The sequence below is a fragment of the Aedes aegypti genome, chromosome 2 (assembly GCF_002204515.2).
Source record: "Aedes aegypti strain LVP_AGWG chromosome 2, AaegL5.0 Primary Assembly, whole genome shotgun sequence".
Classification (NCBI taxonomy): domain Eukaryota; kingdom Metazoa; phylum Arthropoda; class Insecta; order Diptera; family Culicidae; genus Aedes; species Aedes aegypti.
The window spans coordinates 434,015,095-434,028,918 of NC_035108.1; positions in this window are offsets into that span (position 1 = coordinate 434,015,095).

The following is a 13,824-nucleotide window of genomic DNA, read 5'->3' on the forward strand; positions in this document are numbered from 1 at the left end:
TAAAAAAGTTTTGATGGTTATCTTTTTTTGCAAAGGGCCACCCTAATTTTCGTTCCGACCAAAAAAATTGTTTTTATAATAGAAACAACTTTGTAGAACATCATTTTTACGTAAAATCACAATTGAAGGCGTGAGTTCCATCTTTCCTCCTAAAACCCCAATCCGTCCCACTGTGCAATGGTACAAATTTCTGAATTTTGTGGTACGATCTCTGAAGGAATTTCCTGAGAAACCCCGGTGTCCCTAGAGGCATTCCTGAATGAAATTCCGCAGGAAGTTTTAGGAGAACCTTGGAAATTATTCTGAAAGGATATCTGAAGAAATTTCTAAACGAAATCCTGACGTTATTTTCAAAAGAATCTCTACAGGAATTTTTGAAACTTTTCTTAAGCGATTCCTAAAGTAAACCCTATAAGTAAAAATAAAAGGAAAAATCCCTGGAGTAGTTTCTGGAAAAAAGTGGATTTTCTGAATCATTCCTGGAAGATTTTTTGGAGATATTTCTTAATCCTTGTATAAAATTCCGAAATAATCACTGGAGGAAATCTTGCCAGAATTTATACAAGAACCCCTGGAGACACGTTTGGAGGAAGCCCTGGAATGATTTCTGAATATATTTCTTACTAGTGGTCCCGGCAAACTTCGTCTTGCCATCAAGTAGGCTGTTGAAAACCGCTACGATTCGTCCCATACAAAATTACAGTTCCGTTCACTCTCGTTTTTCTGGCTTTCTCGGTAAATGTCCTGAAACTTTTATACACACAAACACGTCGGAACCCTTGACGAACAAAATGGAGAAAGAATCATCCAAATTCGCTGACCCGTTCGTAAGCCATTTCGTGACATACAAACACCATTCCATTTTTATTTATATAGATAGATAGATTGGCATTCTGAAAAAATCCCGAGAGGATTTTTTGACGGAAATCCTGTAGAAATTCTTGGATAAATCTCTGTTCTAGCTTATGACTAGCAGCGCATAAACAAACTGAACTTTGACAACTTGTTGATGCAACATCCCTACAGATGGTACGATTAGTTCGTCAAACACATGCCTCCACACACCAGCGGTTTGAATGAAATCAAACTCGTTTGATTTTGGCCGACCGATTCGTCAACCGTCAAACATGTTTCACACACGGTCAAACATAGCACCAACCTAGGAGGCGGAGTCAATGTTGGTCAAACCGTCTGAGCGTATGTGGGCTGCATAACAAGAAGAGAATTAGTGGCTAGACACGAACCCATCAGAGAGTTCGGCTTCGTGTACTTACGGGCCGCGGCCTATGAGATTAAGAAAGTATAGCATGCGTCCGTGGATAGTGCGATCGAGTAGGAGAGCATAAGAATTGTGACTATTTCGCGTCGGGAATGCGCGATCGGCGTCTGGCTTCTGAGGATCGAACCCGATGTCACAATTCAGTCTATTGTCAGGAGATAGGATTTGCCGTGAAGTGCAGGCCCAATTTATTAATTATTTGGTGAATTTTAGGAGTCCAATCAAATTTGACTGAACTTTGTTTTCATCATACAGATTGTAAGGGAGATATGGGAGATGGGATTTTAAAACTTACTTATTATTTGAACCACCCTAATGTGGGAGCCTTCTCCCGGCATCTCGGCGCACCGTGTAGGCGATCCTTCCAGTTGTCGTCCATTGTGAAGTAGGCAGTTGCCTCGAAGCTAGGAAATAATTAGGAACGACAAAACGAGACCACATCGGGCTGGGAGTTGGTGTAATTTCTTCAGGTGTATCATTCTGCTCCCAACATGCCGAGTCGGCGCTCGCATCAGAAACAATCTTCTTATCAAGGACGCATAGCGCAAGAGACTGCCTTTTTTCCCGCTTGGGAAATGGTGGGAGGAACTTGCAGCAATTCATGAAACCGTTTTTCTTTCGCTCGCTCGCTCGCCTATGATTTGAAGCCATTTTCATTCCGCACCGCAATCTGCCACAAACAGCCCTCGAGCACAAATGACGCACAAACCGGAGCAGGAAGAGCTGTTGTTGCCTATTCCATGTCACCCACCTACATCGGAGGTACACAAAATTACGAAGTCTCATTTTCCAGAGTCTTTTTCTACGTAATTTCAATTTACGTAACTTTTTTTTACGAAGTTGAGTTAATATTATTCATACGGAAATTTTTGTGAGAATGATAAGTTAATGTGTTTTTTTTTTTCATTTTTAGCTTTGTATTTTTGTTGAGAAGTGATTAATCTATGAAATATTACCACTTATTATTGGTCCAATTTGCCCTAAATTCCAGAATACTCTGGAATGGACTTAGTCTTCAGATCTCAAACTAAAAGAAATTGTTGGAATACCTTAACTTGCACACATATGGGCATGATTAAGGATATAAATCAAAAACATGCTCACACAAACTTTGAAAACATAATTTCTTGAAACAATAAAAATGAGCTTCTAACAAGTAGATTGTAAAAGGTAAACCCTCGTTTTACAAACTGATTTATTTCACGAATCAATTTAGGAATCCCCGATCTAGTTCGCAAACTGAGCTTGAAGTGTATGTTCATACCCACTCGGAAAGATACCATCAGCTTTGCCATTCTGCTGAGTACTGATAAACCGCACCCGAGGACCAACCAAAAAAAGGAAAGCTGAGCAGATTTACTTTCCAATTGTTTCACAGAGGAAATCTATGGGGTGGGTTTGTTTCTGGTAAATTGGGCGGTTTATAAGAAAATGAAATTTGATGCGATTGTTGATACTCCTTATACTGCTTTCGGTGTTCTTTTTTTGTTGGTTCAATAGTAAGAAGTTTACGGCGGCGAAACAATTTGATACCGACGGAAATTGCCGGGAAGCGAATCAAAGCTGACATTCCCGAGGGAGCCTTGGTCTACGATGAAGGCTTGAATGTTGGGAATTAGTGGGCGATTTCGTTGATTGCGATGATGAAGCTACTTTCGGTTGTGGACTACAACTCGATGCCTTTTCAAAGTAAATCATTCAGCTTCGTTTCTTACAGTGGCGCGGGAGTGGGCAAGACAGGTAGGACATGTACTACGAACAAAAACACCTGGGTAGGACAGTCAAAGGTTTGCCCTACCCACAATCCAATAAGAAACAATCAAAATATAAGATCAGCAGAAAGCTTGAAAAATAAACTAAATATACATACAAACTCGATCAATGCTTTGTAACGTCATTCGAACTTATTCTTATGGAGGATGTAAGACACAATAAGGCTTTTCATGCCTAGTACAGCTTGTTCTGGCTCGTGAGAAGAACGATTGAGACTATATATATATAGTGTAAATCCTGGGACTAACTGTAATATTTTCTACAATAAACTTCTTTAACCGTTAGAAAAAGAAATGGTAAAAAATGGTAAACGGTATTTTTGAATGAATTAATGGATGATTTCATAAAAATATATATGGCCAACCATATCTATGGAACAAATTTCAGTGAGCATTCCTGAAAGTTATTCTTGAGAAACCTTCAGAGAATATTACAAAGTTCAACATGCTCTTCAAGATTTTCGTTTCATATTCCCAAAGCAAAAACTTCAGGACTTATTAAAGTGAGTTTATTAACAATACTTTCAGGGTCTTATACAGGCACCTCTCCAGAAATTATTCTTGAGATCTCTCTACCAATTCTTCCCGAGGGGCCCCAAAATCATGATGAAAATTTCTCATTGCGATAGATATTCGGTTTAAGCAAACAAAACTATATACGGGTTTTAACGGGACCTGAATTGATAGAATGTAGGGGGCCCTGTTTTAAACAGAACATAGTATTTTTGGATTCAAATATACATTATTCTGTTAATTATCGAATATCCGCGGCCCTTTTTCATTTTAAGCCATATTATGAACCAAGCCCATGCCTTTCAAAACGAATGTTTTTACTCAATATTTTATACATTCTTTATCAAATACCAAAGCATTTTACTATAACGCGATCAAAGATCTCTATAGTCTCTTTTTTACACTAACAATATCTGAAGTCACTTTTTTTTCAATTTTCGTATTGAGATACATTCCGATGTATTCTGGGGATTCCAGAGGAATTCCTCATGAAAATTATCAGGATTTCTACTAGTGAATCATCTAGAGTTTCCTTCAGGAATACGTACAAAGAATTCTTCAGGGATCTCTCCATAAATCGTTATTAAGATTACTCTAACGAATATCCCAGGAATTTGTCTTGAAAATTGTTAAATGAATTCTCAAGATATGCTCCAAGAAATCCTTCAGCAGTCCAACAATTGAATTACTCCGCAAATTCATCCAAAAGTTTTACAGAATTTTCTAGAAAGATTCTTTCAAAAAATCTTCTAACGTTTTCTTCAGTATGACTTTCAGAATAATAAATTGAGCTTGAGCTTGAGATTGATTAGCTACTCCAATATCGCCAGATCAGTTGCACTTACACAAGGGGGGGGATGAGCGGAAGGGGGAGAATTTGCATTAAACTAGTCCACAGTAGACCGGATAAACCCCTGCATCTACGTCAGTTGATGCGGGGAGGTGTAGGGCTGGAATAATTTTATGCCAGAAGAGCTTGCTGTTTGGTTAGCAGACTGCCTATGTATAAGGTGTAAGGAAAGACGTGCTATAATGATGGTACAATGGAAGCGTATGGAAACGATTGTTTTGCCCGTTTCTGGTTCTAGCAAATGCTATGACCTGTGATAGATCAACTGTGATAGATTAGGAGTGGAAGACAGAAGCAAGTGAAAGATTTAACTACAAAGTACGAGGGAAGGGACTGGCTTGGATTTGAACCCATGACCTTCTGCTTATGAAACAGAAGCGATAGCTACCAACCCTTCAGAATAATAAATATAGAATTATTCCTACAGGACTACTTCCAGAAAAAATCACAAAGGGTTGAAGAAATTCATGTAGAAATTTTTCAGACGGATCATACAAGAATTCCTCGAAAAGCTGTCATGTCGTTTTTTTTTTCAGTGATGCTTTCAATCTTTTTAGAACCGCTTCTTCAAGAATTACTCCAGAGATTATCCTAGGAATTGCTTCTTCAATTGTTTCAGGGATTATTCCACAATATCAATTATGAAATCTTTCATGATTTCCGTAACAAATTGACCCGGGGATTTCTCATATTTTTTTTTTCCTGAAGTTACGAGTTTTTTCGAAGATTTATTAAATATTTTTCGACGTAAATTCTCCCATGGATGCTTCAATTTATCGTGAGAATTATTCAAGATTTTCCTAAGAGTTCAGAAGAAATTCGAAAATTTTCAAAAGATTTCTCTCTTGTAGTAAGTTAGCATGTTTTTTTATCATGATCAGTGACATCTCCTGGATTTAGTTTGGAAATACCTTCCAAAATTTTATTTTCAGAAATTTCCCATAATATTTCTGAAAAAAAAAACCCAAAGTATTTCCTTGGAGATATTCCAAGAGAAATCCTGGATGAATTATCTAGAAAAAATAATCTGTTGAAGAATTCCTAAATGAAACTTGGTAGAAATCACTCAAAGTAGCTTTGGACAAATTTCTATTTGGAAAATTGAAGAAATTCTGAATAAACATGAGTTAAGATCCTAAAAAATCCCCGAGAAAATCTCTGGAGTAATTTCTGAAATCTATGGAGGAATCGCTGAATGTCTTGGAATTTTGGAACGTATTTTTGGTGAAATCTTTTGATTAATATCTGAGGGTATTCTTGGAAGAATTTCTGGACGAATTCGTAAACGTATCTCGAACAAAATTATGGAAATGATTCCTTTAAAATTTGTGAAGGAATAGCTTAAAGAACTCTTGAAGAAATGTTTGAATAAATAGCTGAATGAAATTTCCATCAAATACCTAAATTACATTCTGATGAAATTTCGGAAAGAATAATAAAATACTTATTCTAATATTAAGCGCAACGTCACGAAAAATTTTCACAGAAATATTTAGCTTATTTGAGAGATGTTGTTTTGAATTTTCTTAGGAATCTTTATTAAAACGTGGTTCCTATTCAGTCACGTTTTTCTGACATGAGGATACTAGAGTGCATATTTTTATACACTTAGCCGCTATCAGCCCTGAAGTGGTCATAGCGTCATATTACTCTTCATTAATTGACGTTTTGATTGGTAAATAAGAAGTTATAAAAGTCTTCAACAATTAGATGAACACAAGTTCTATTATTTCCAATCGCAAATATGAATATTGATCAGGCTTTGGAAAATTTAACGATCATAGACATACGAGCCATAATTTAATCCCATTTATACGTCTGCATTCATACAACCTGCATGACATTTATCGTTCGTGGAAGATAACGAGCCATGAACGAAAACATGACAGACACACACCACCCACTGTTTGGCGCCGATCACTGTGCGTCAACACTTGTAACATTTGCTGACCCAATTTCATTCTGATCAAGAACAAACCAAAAGAGTGTTCAATGATACAATAGATTTTAATTAGGTTGTTGAAGGCTGCATTACCAGAAAATATGAAAGTTATTACCAACTTTAAGCAAAACATAAATCACCCGAATTGATCGATACTATTGCAGTCTGTGAAAGTTGCTGCTCTTGGACGCTCTCGTGCCGCTCGTGCCGCGTACACGCTAAACTTTATCCGCTCAAAAATGAGTGCCGAGTACACAAAATCGGCCTCCCTTCATGCAGCACAGATTCTGTGCAAAGGGGGCTGTACACAGTTTTGTGCAACGGTGGTAAACAAACCGAATGAGTGAAATGCGCACAGAGGAGGAACGCTTGAAATGCGGAATACGCTTCCATTTTTGTTTTTGCTTCTGAAAACATTGAAATTACATTCAAATTTTGAAGTTTTCAGAGATTTTTTCATTCGAATAGCCGAAGCGGAAGCAAATGGGGAAAAAACTTCCGCATTTGCAACCATCTTCAGCCTTTTCGCTGAAAAAATCCCAGAAAACTTCCCATCTTACCAACGGCCAACTGTTTGCTGCCGTGCGGGAGATGACTGACATTTCCGTTTCCATCGATCCGCGCACAGCCAATGGCCAACACATCGGTTACACATAGCATGAGTGCGACTTACACAGAATTTTTACTCAGCCAGAGAGTCCTGCATTGGTTGCCTAATTCTGTGTAGTTTTAACACATGCGCTGCGTTGAGCAGGCTTAGCGTGTGGTGAATTGAACCATATGAGAGTGCTCTCACTTTAAAAACGAGAGTGTGTGCAGGGAAACGCACTGCTCTTTCTCGCACTGAGGAAAATGCCATCACTGCTTTTGGGTAAATCCGATATTTTTTTTTTAAGACACGGACACCGTCTTTAGCAATTTAGCTGCACAGACTGTAACTTAACATTAGACAATGAACAAGCATGCTCCAGTGGCTCAGCCGAGAAACATTTCTGACGAAAAGTTTCAATGACTGAAGCGGGATCGAACCCACACCCCATGACACGATGCGCTTAAATGCCTGACGACTCTAACCGCACGGCCACGAGGCCTACGATTTGATCTGTCTATGAATCTTTTTGAATTATTTGGGTATCTTCAAGACGGTATTTCTGTAAGAATCCCTGAGATTTCAAAGAGATTCCTACAAACTCTGGTCCGAATCTTTGGAACTCTTGTAAACTTTAGATTTCTCTGATTTCCAGTTCCGTTGGGATTTCAGAGGAAATCTTCAATAATAGTATAAACCTCTGAATATTTGAATGTAAAAATGTAAAAGAAAATCCTTGATTCAACTACTATTGTGAGAATTTTTTTTATTTCTAAGAGTTCCAGGAAATAACGAGAATACGACAGAAATACTAAGAACTATCCATCATCGGAGTTCAACATGCTGTTTTTTTTTATTCACAGAGGAAGTTCAAAATTCTACCGCTATTTCTCAGTACTGGAATCTTAAAAATGTTAGGAACTTCATAATTCCACAATTTCTGTAATCTGAAGATTTCTTCATTGGATACAGATTTCTAGCTAAAATTCCAAAATTCTCAGAAAAATCCTTGATGTCAAATCATTATAAAATTCACATGCACATAAAGGAAATGCTAGATTTATCGTAAATTTATACTTCAAATTGTGTAAAATTACATAATTTACATGAATTAGTGTCCTAGATCCATTAGGCGACGTATAGCTGGAATGTAGTAATATTCATAGTTTCACATGATTTGTCGTGCGACAAATTTGGCATATATGCGAGATTTAATTGATTTTAAGTGTCATTCTGAATGGAATGTGCAGCATCACTCTGCACACTGAATAGAATTTTCTTAATGTGCAGCATCAGCATTTTTCTGTTTCTGTTCGGGATGAACCACTGCGACCAGTTTTCTTTGATCTTTTGTGGTATACCCGTGCCATTTGTTTAGTGCATGTCGTTATACTCCACTACTATTGAGAAATTATGAAGTAGTCGTTTTTAATACAATTATCATTCTTTACCATTTTGCATACGCTTTTTATTCATACCGCCCAATATGTACAACTCTATGTCGAAAACGTAGCCACGCTTTGTTTTTAGAGCTCGGTCTTCTTCAGCTTCGGGCGTTACTTCTGCAGCTTAGAGTTCTCAGGTTCTCTTCCACTCAGGCCCATGGCACGGGACGACTTTTAGCGTAGTCAACATCTCCATGTGTTGTGTTTTACTCATTTTCGGGTAATTTGAATCGAGAGTGCAATCAGAATGCGAAGCTTTATTGTTTATTGTTTATGATCCATAATCGAGCAAGAGTCGCAATCAAATCACTGATTGCTTATTTGGAGGCTTGCAGGATGCCTTTTAATGTTTGCTCTCCTTCCAAAACACTCGAAATGTTGAATGCTTCAACTTTTTGGCACATTATTAGCTGATTTGACAATATCAAAAATTGATAATCAAACCATAGTAACTGACAGTGGGCGATATTCACTTATCGCCCGGGACATCCTGGCTACGAAGTACACTGTGTATCGATATATGGTTGTCATGGGCATGCTTCCACTGCGTCGTGCGACCAGTGATCAGCCCACTGAAGTCTGCCAGTATAACTCATGATTCTTGCATCTACGTCGCACACCGTTTTTGATAGTCTCTCATTGAATATTGTCCTTAGCTCATCCATGTTCACCGTTCAACGTCTCCGCTTCGTGGCCGTGCACGGGCCACAAATTGAAAATTTAGTGACAAAATTCCAAGCACTTCCATAATAGGCACGACAGTTCATCACTTTGGCGTAGTTTAAATTGAAGTTCTTGTTTATTACTTCTCCGGTACACTTTAAACCATTTATTCAACAAAGTATTGTGAATCGTTCATCATATTCTCCATGTAAAACCGTTTAGAAGTTCATCACAAAAGGTGAAGCACAGCAAGCTGGCTTCCCTTGGATCTCAACTGTGTGCTTCACAAAATTAATAACACTTCACTTGTAATTCATATTAACACCCGATAAGAGGGCACACTGCTGTGAACATAGAATGAAACATATTTTCATTATCTGATACCAACATCAATCCTTTCCTCACTAATCAACCAGCCCGCACAAAGCCAGCATCATCAACGTACAAAATACAAGGGGCAAATATTTGGGAAGCACACCATCCCCAAATAATCCATGAGCGAACGAAGACCGAAACACGGAACAGAAATGAATATTTCATAAATCGTTCATTTCCCTTCGCAGCACCCTTTCCTCGTGTGTTCTGGCTGAGTTTCAGAACCGTGTTCCGTTGAGAATCCGGTAAACCGAGCGACGACCGAGGAGAAAATATTATTTTATCAAATAATTAATCTGGGTGTTTTTGTCGGAGATTTTTATTGCCTGTACGATTGCTTCTGGTGATAAGAGGAAGTTCGCTATCCGGAACCTAAGGATTGGATCGAAAATAAATTTGCAACATTCAGGGATTTTATCAAGAGTCCATTCAGAGATTCCATCTGGAATTTCTCCAGATATTATATCAGGAGTTCCTCAAGAGATTACACGAGGAGTTCCTCAAGGATTCCATCAAGATGTCTTCTAGGGATGTCATAAAGAGCCCCTCAAATGATTTTAGCAGGAGTTCCATCAGAAATCTATCTGGAATTGTTCCAGTAGAGTTCCTCTAGAGATTCCATCAGAAGTTTCTTCAGAAATGCTACCTATAATTCTTCCAGAGATTATATCAGGAGTTCTTCAAGGAAAAGCAACAGGATTTCTTTCAGGGATTTCATAAAGAGTTCCTCCAGAGATTTCACCAAGAATTCAACGTTTTCAGCAGTTTTGGGCTGAACAAAGTTTTTTTTTTGCTATTTTTCATCGTAATAGGCTGTTTGCCAATATGTCATGAAACGGCCTACTTTCCTGCAGTGCGGAAATAGTCATTACGCAACTAAATCCAGTGCTGTAATGATTCATTGCGCAACGCTTTCTCATTACGCGTCTGTTTTGAGTTACATAATGAATCATTACACAACAATTTTTCAGAAATTGTTAAATGATGGTAAATGCATCGCGATATAATTTCTGATACCCTCAAGTGGTCTTCTACGAAATTGCAAAAAATGTTGTACGTAACTCGTTGCAGAACTCGATTTTTACAGCGCTCGTCGTAATTATCCTACTCGGCAAGCCTCATAGGATAAATTTATGACACGTGCTGTAAAAATCATCATTCTGCAACTTGTTCCGTAAACTACTATTTCGACACAGTCCTTAGTGTGTGAGAACTGTGAGGTGATGAGTGAGTGGAGGGGGTGTTAATATACGAAAAGATTTTCCTAACCGCACAGGCTCCCATAGGGTTCCTCCTTTCCGGCTGAGAGGTACGGGTTCTATGAATTATTTCAAATCATCAAAACAAGTGTGAGCCCCGGGGGTTGTGTGATTGCTTTCTCCAGTTTAGATTTGCGTAGGCAGATGAGATTGAGATAGAGCACAGGACAAAGCTGAGGGAGTGGGTGAAATTCATTAGCATTAAGCAGTGAAAGGGTGGCATTATGTATGGCAATAAATGTTCGGGAAGCAAATTCAATTTTGATATTGTATTCGAAAACACGTATTTATATTGAACTCAAAAATTCAAAAAACAATCGATGTAAATGCTTAATACAAAAAATCAACTTCGAATTAACTTTACTTATTAAAGCGAAAAAAAAAGTTAGACTTGAGTATTGTACCTTTTAATTTCGTTCTATTTGCTTATATTTTGATAGATACACGTATTTCTTTTACCGGTGGTAAAATAGTAGTTTACGGAACAAGTTGCAGAATGATGATTTTTACAACATGAGTCGTAAATTTATCCTACGAGGCTTGCCGAAAAATCGAGTTCTGGAACGAGTTACGTACAACATTTTTTGCAATTTCGTAGAAGACCACTTGAGGGTATCAGAAATTATATTGGAATGCATTCACCATTATTTTACAATTTCTGAAAAATTATTGTGTTATGATAAAGCGTTGCGCAATGAATCATTACAGCACTGGTTTCAGTTGCGTAATGACTATTTCCGCACTACATACTTCAGAGCTTGAAAGTAGGCCGTTTCATGACAGATTGGCGTGATGAAAAACAGCCTATTACGATGAGAAATTGCAAAAAGACTTTTTCACAACTAGATTATCTCTATAGAATTTACTTTCTATTAAGAAAAAGATTGGAGCCACTGCTCATCACAAACTTTGCTAACAGAACATGTTTTCCGAAAATAAAGTTTCATAAAACTATATCTAGCAGGATTAAACTATCCGTAGCAAGCACATATGTATGCGATGAGGCAGGAAACGAAACGCCCCGAGGCTAATCGTCGGTAACGACAGAACTACGGATATGAGCTAAAACTGCCAGTTGATGTCAACATTCCCTTCTAAATTCTTTGAGCCTTCGTTTGAGCCATGTTTCATCCGAAAGTGTACAAACAAAGCCATCGACAAGACGAAAACAACCATTTTCCGAAGAAAACCCCCAAAGACTTTCACTGAAGTTCGGCTTCTCTTCCCCTAGCGCTGTAGTCATCGTCATCGTTCGTTGCAACTTGCCACCGGGCATGTCGTAAAACTTCACAACATTTTGCCACACATTGGATCGAAACGAGTTCATGTCTATTTCGGAAAATAGTTTTCCGTCCCCTTCGATTTTGGCGTGTCACCGAGAAAAAAGAATCTTCGAATCCCCCATACACAATTGTTGAGTCTTTGTTTGGCCTTTGCGCCACAAGTTTCGTCCCTTCCGAAGGGTCACCTCGAAGCCAACTTGTGGAGAGCCTGGAGGTGAAATTCCTTTCAATCCTTTGTCTTTCACTGGGCTCTCCAAATCCGAAGGAACGCAATTTCGAATTCCACAAGATTCTGTGTTCGGAAAACTACCTACACCTTAGCGATTGAACACATCCAGAATCCGACCCCCCTTCACCAGAAAAAAGGACTTCCCCTCCTCGCAGTTTTATTGCTTTGTTTGTTTGCACGGGGATTTTCGGGATTTCGTGCCGGGGATTTAGCGAAGCTTTCTGTCTTTTCTGCACAATTTCGTTCTAAATGCTCAGCGCCAGCCAACTAAAGCGATGTCATTTTCGTTTCCGAGCTTGGCTCGATGGGGATGAACGGGACATGAACGAAGTTGAATACAAATGGAGGGTGGGAAAACTTTAGCTTTTGGTGGCAGGGCATTTTTTGGTGACTTCTTCGATTGACTTGTAGGTTTAGGGCGGAAAATAATACTTGTCTAGTTTTGTTAAGACAAGCCTGAAAAAAAATTGTGCACTATATAATACCAGAACCACAAATCATGGTTCCTGGAGTCATAATCATGATTCCTTCTAAGCGTAACATCCAGACTGACAACACTAAACAGGATGCATTGCATCATTTCATTCGTTTCGATCACTCAGACATTGGCGTAGGAACAGGGGGGGCCAGGGGGGCCAGGCCCCCCCAGAGTCTTCCAGGCCCCCTCCAGAATTTTGAATGAAAAATGTTTACATAATTCTAAAGTGAAGTAAAATATTCTGAATCTATTGATAAACATTCTTCAGTAGTTACGTTCTTTTATTTTGTTCAATAATAGTGGGAAAACCCAGATTGTCGTTCACAGCATTAGTGTGGCGGTTCTGAATTCGTTGAAATGTGCGACCATCGAAAAATTAATCGTCCTACTGTCACTCGACATCTCCGTTTCAAAATACTGTGATACTAAAAAGTGTCAGTATCCTAGAAAATCGGTTCCTTAAATTCGTATTTTCTGAGTTGGGCAAACCATACTGTTTCAAATGTTCTAGCATAGTGTAGCCTTTTACCTGAATTACGATTTTCTGTGTCCTTGTCCTGATCGAGGTGTCCGGTGATGATGATTGTCCCCATAAGATTTCTTTAAAGAAATTCATTGATAAAAAAGGTCTCGGCAAAGAAATAAATAGGCAAAATTACTAAAGGAACTTCTAAGACGTCAAATAGCTGCAATTATTGGCGAAAAACAAGGCCTAATTCAAAACATATCTCTTCAAAGAATTTCGAACTTACCTAAGGCTTCAAAAAAAAAAAAAGTATAAAACGGCCATAATTTTTTATTCCAGCAATATGTTCTTTCTGGGTTTTCGCTTCATTTTTTTTTAATAATTTCGTATGAATGAACTTTTTAATTTATCTCTAAACTACGTTTTACCAAGTAAGTTTTTTACAGTCTCAAGAATTTCAGTGATCAAATTCGTTAATGTATATCGAAGAGTGGTTTATACCTTTTGCTTCAAATCTTTTAGAAAGTAGTCAAATAATATTGAGATTTGCTAAAAATTGCTAAACCTTGAAAAAGTTCAAACTTTGCCCTAACATTTTTTTTTCAAAATAATCGTTGATTCTGTCAAATTCCTTCATATAGGGGAATTTACGTATTCTTGGCAGTCCAAACCGATGTCGCA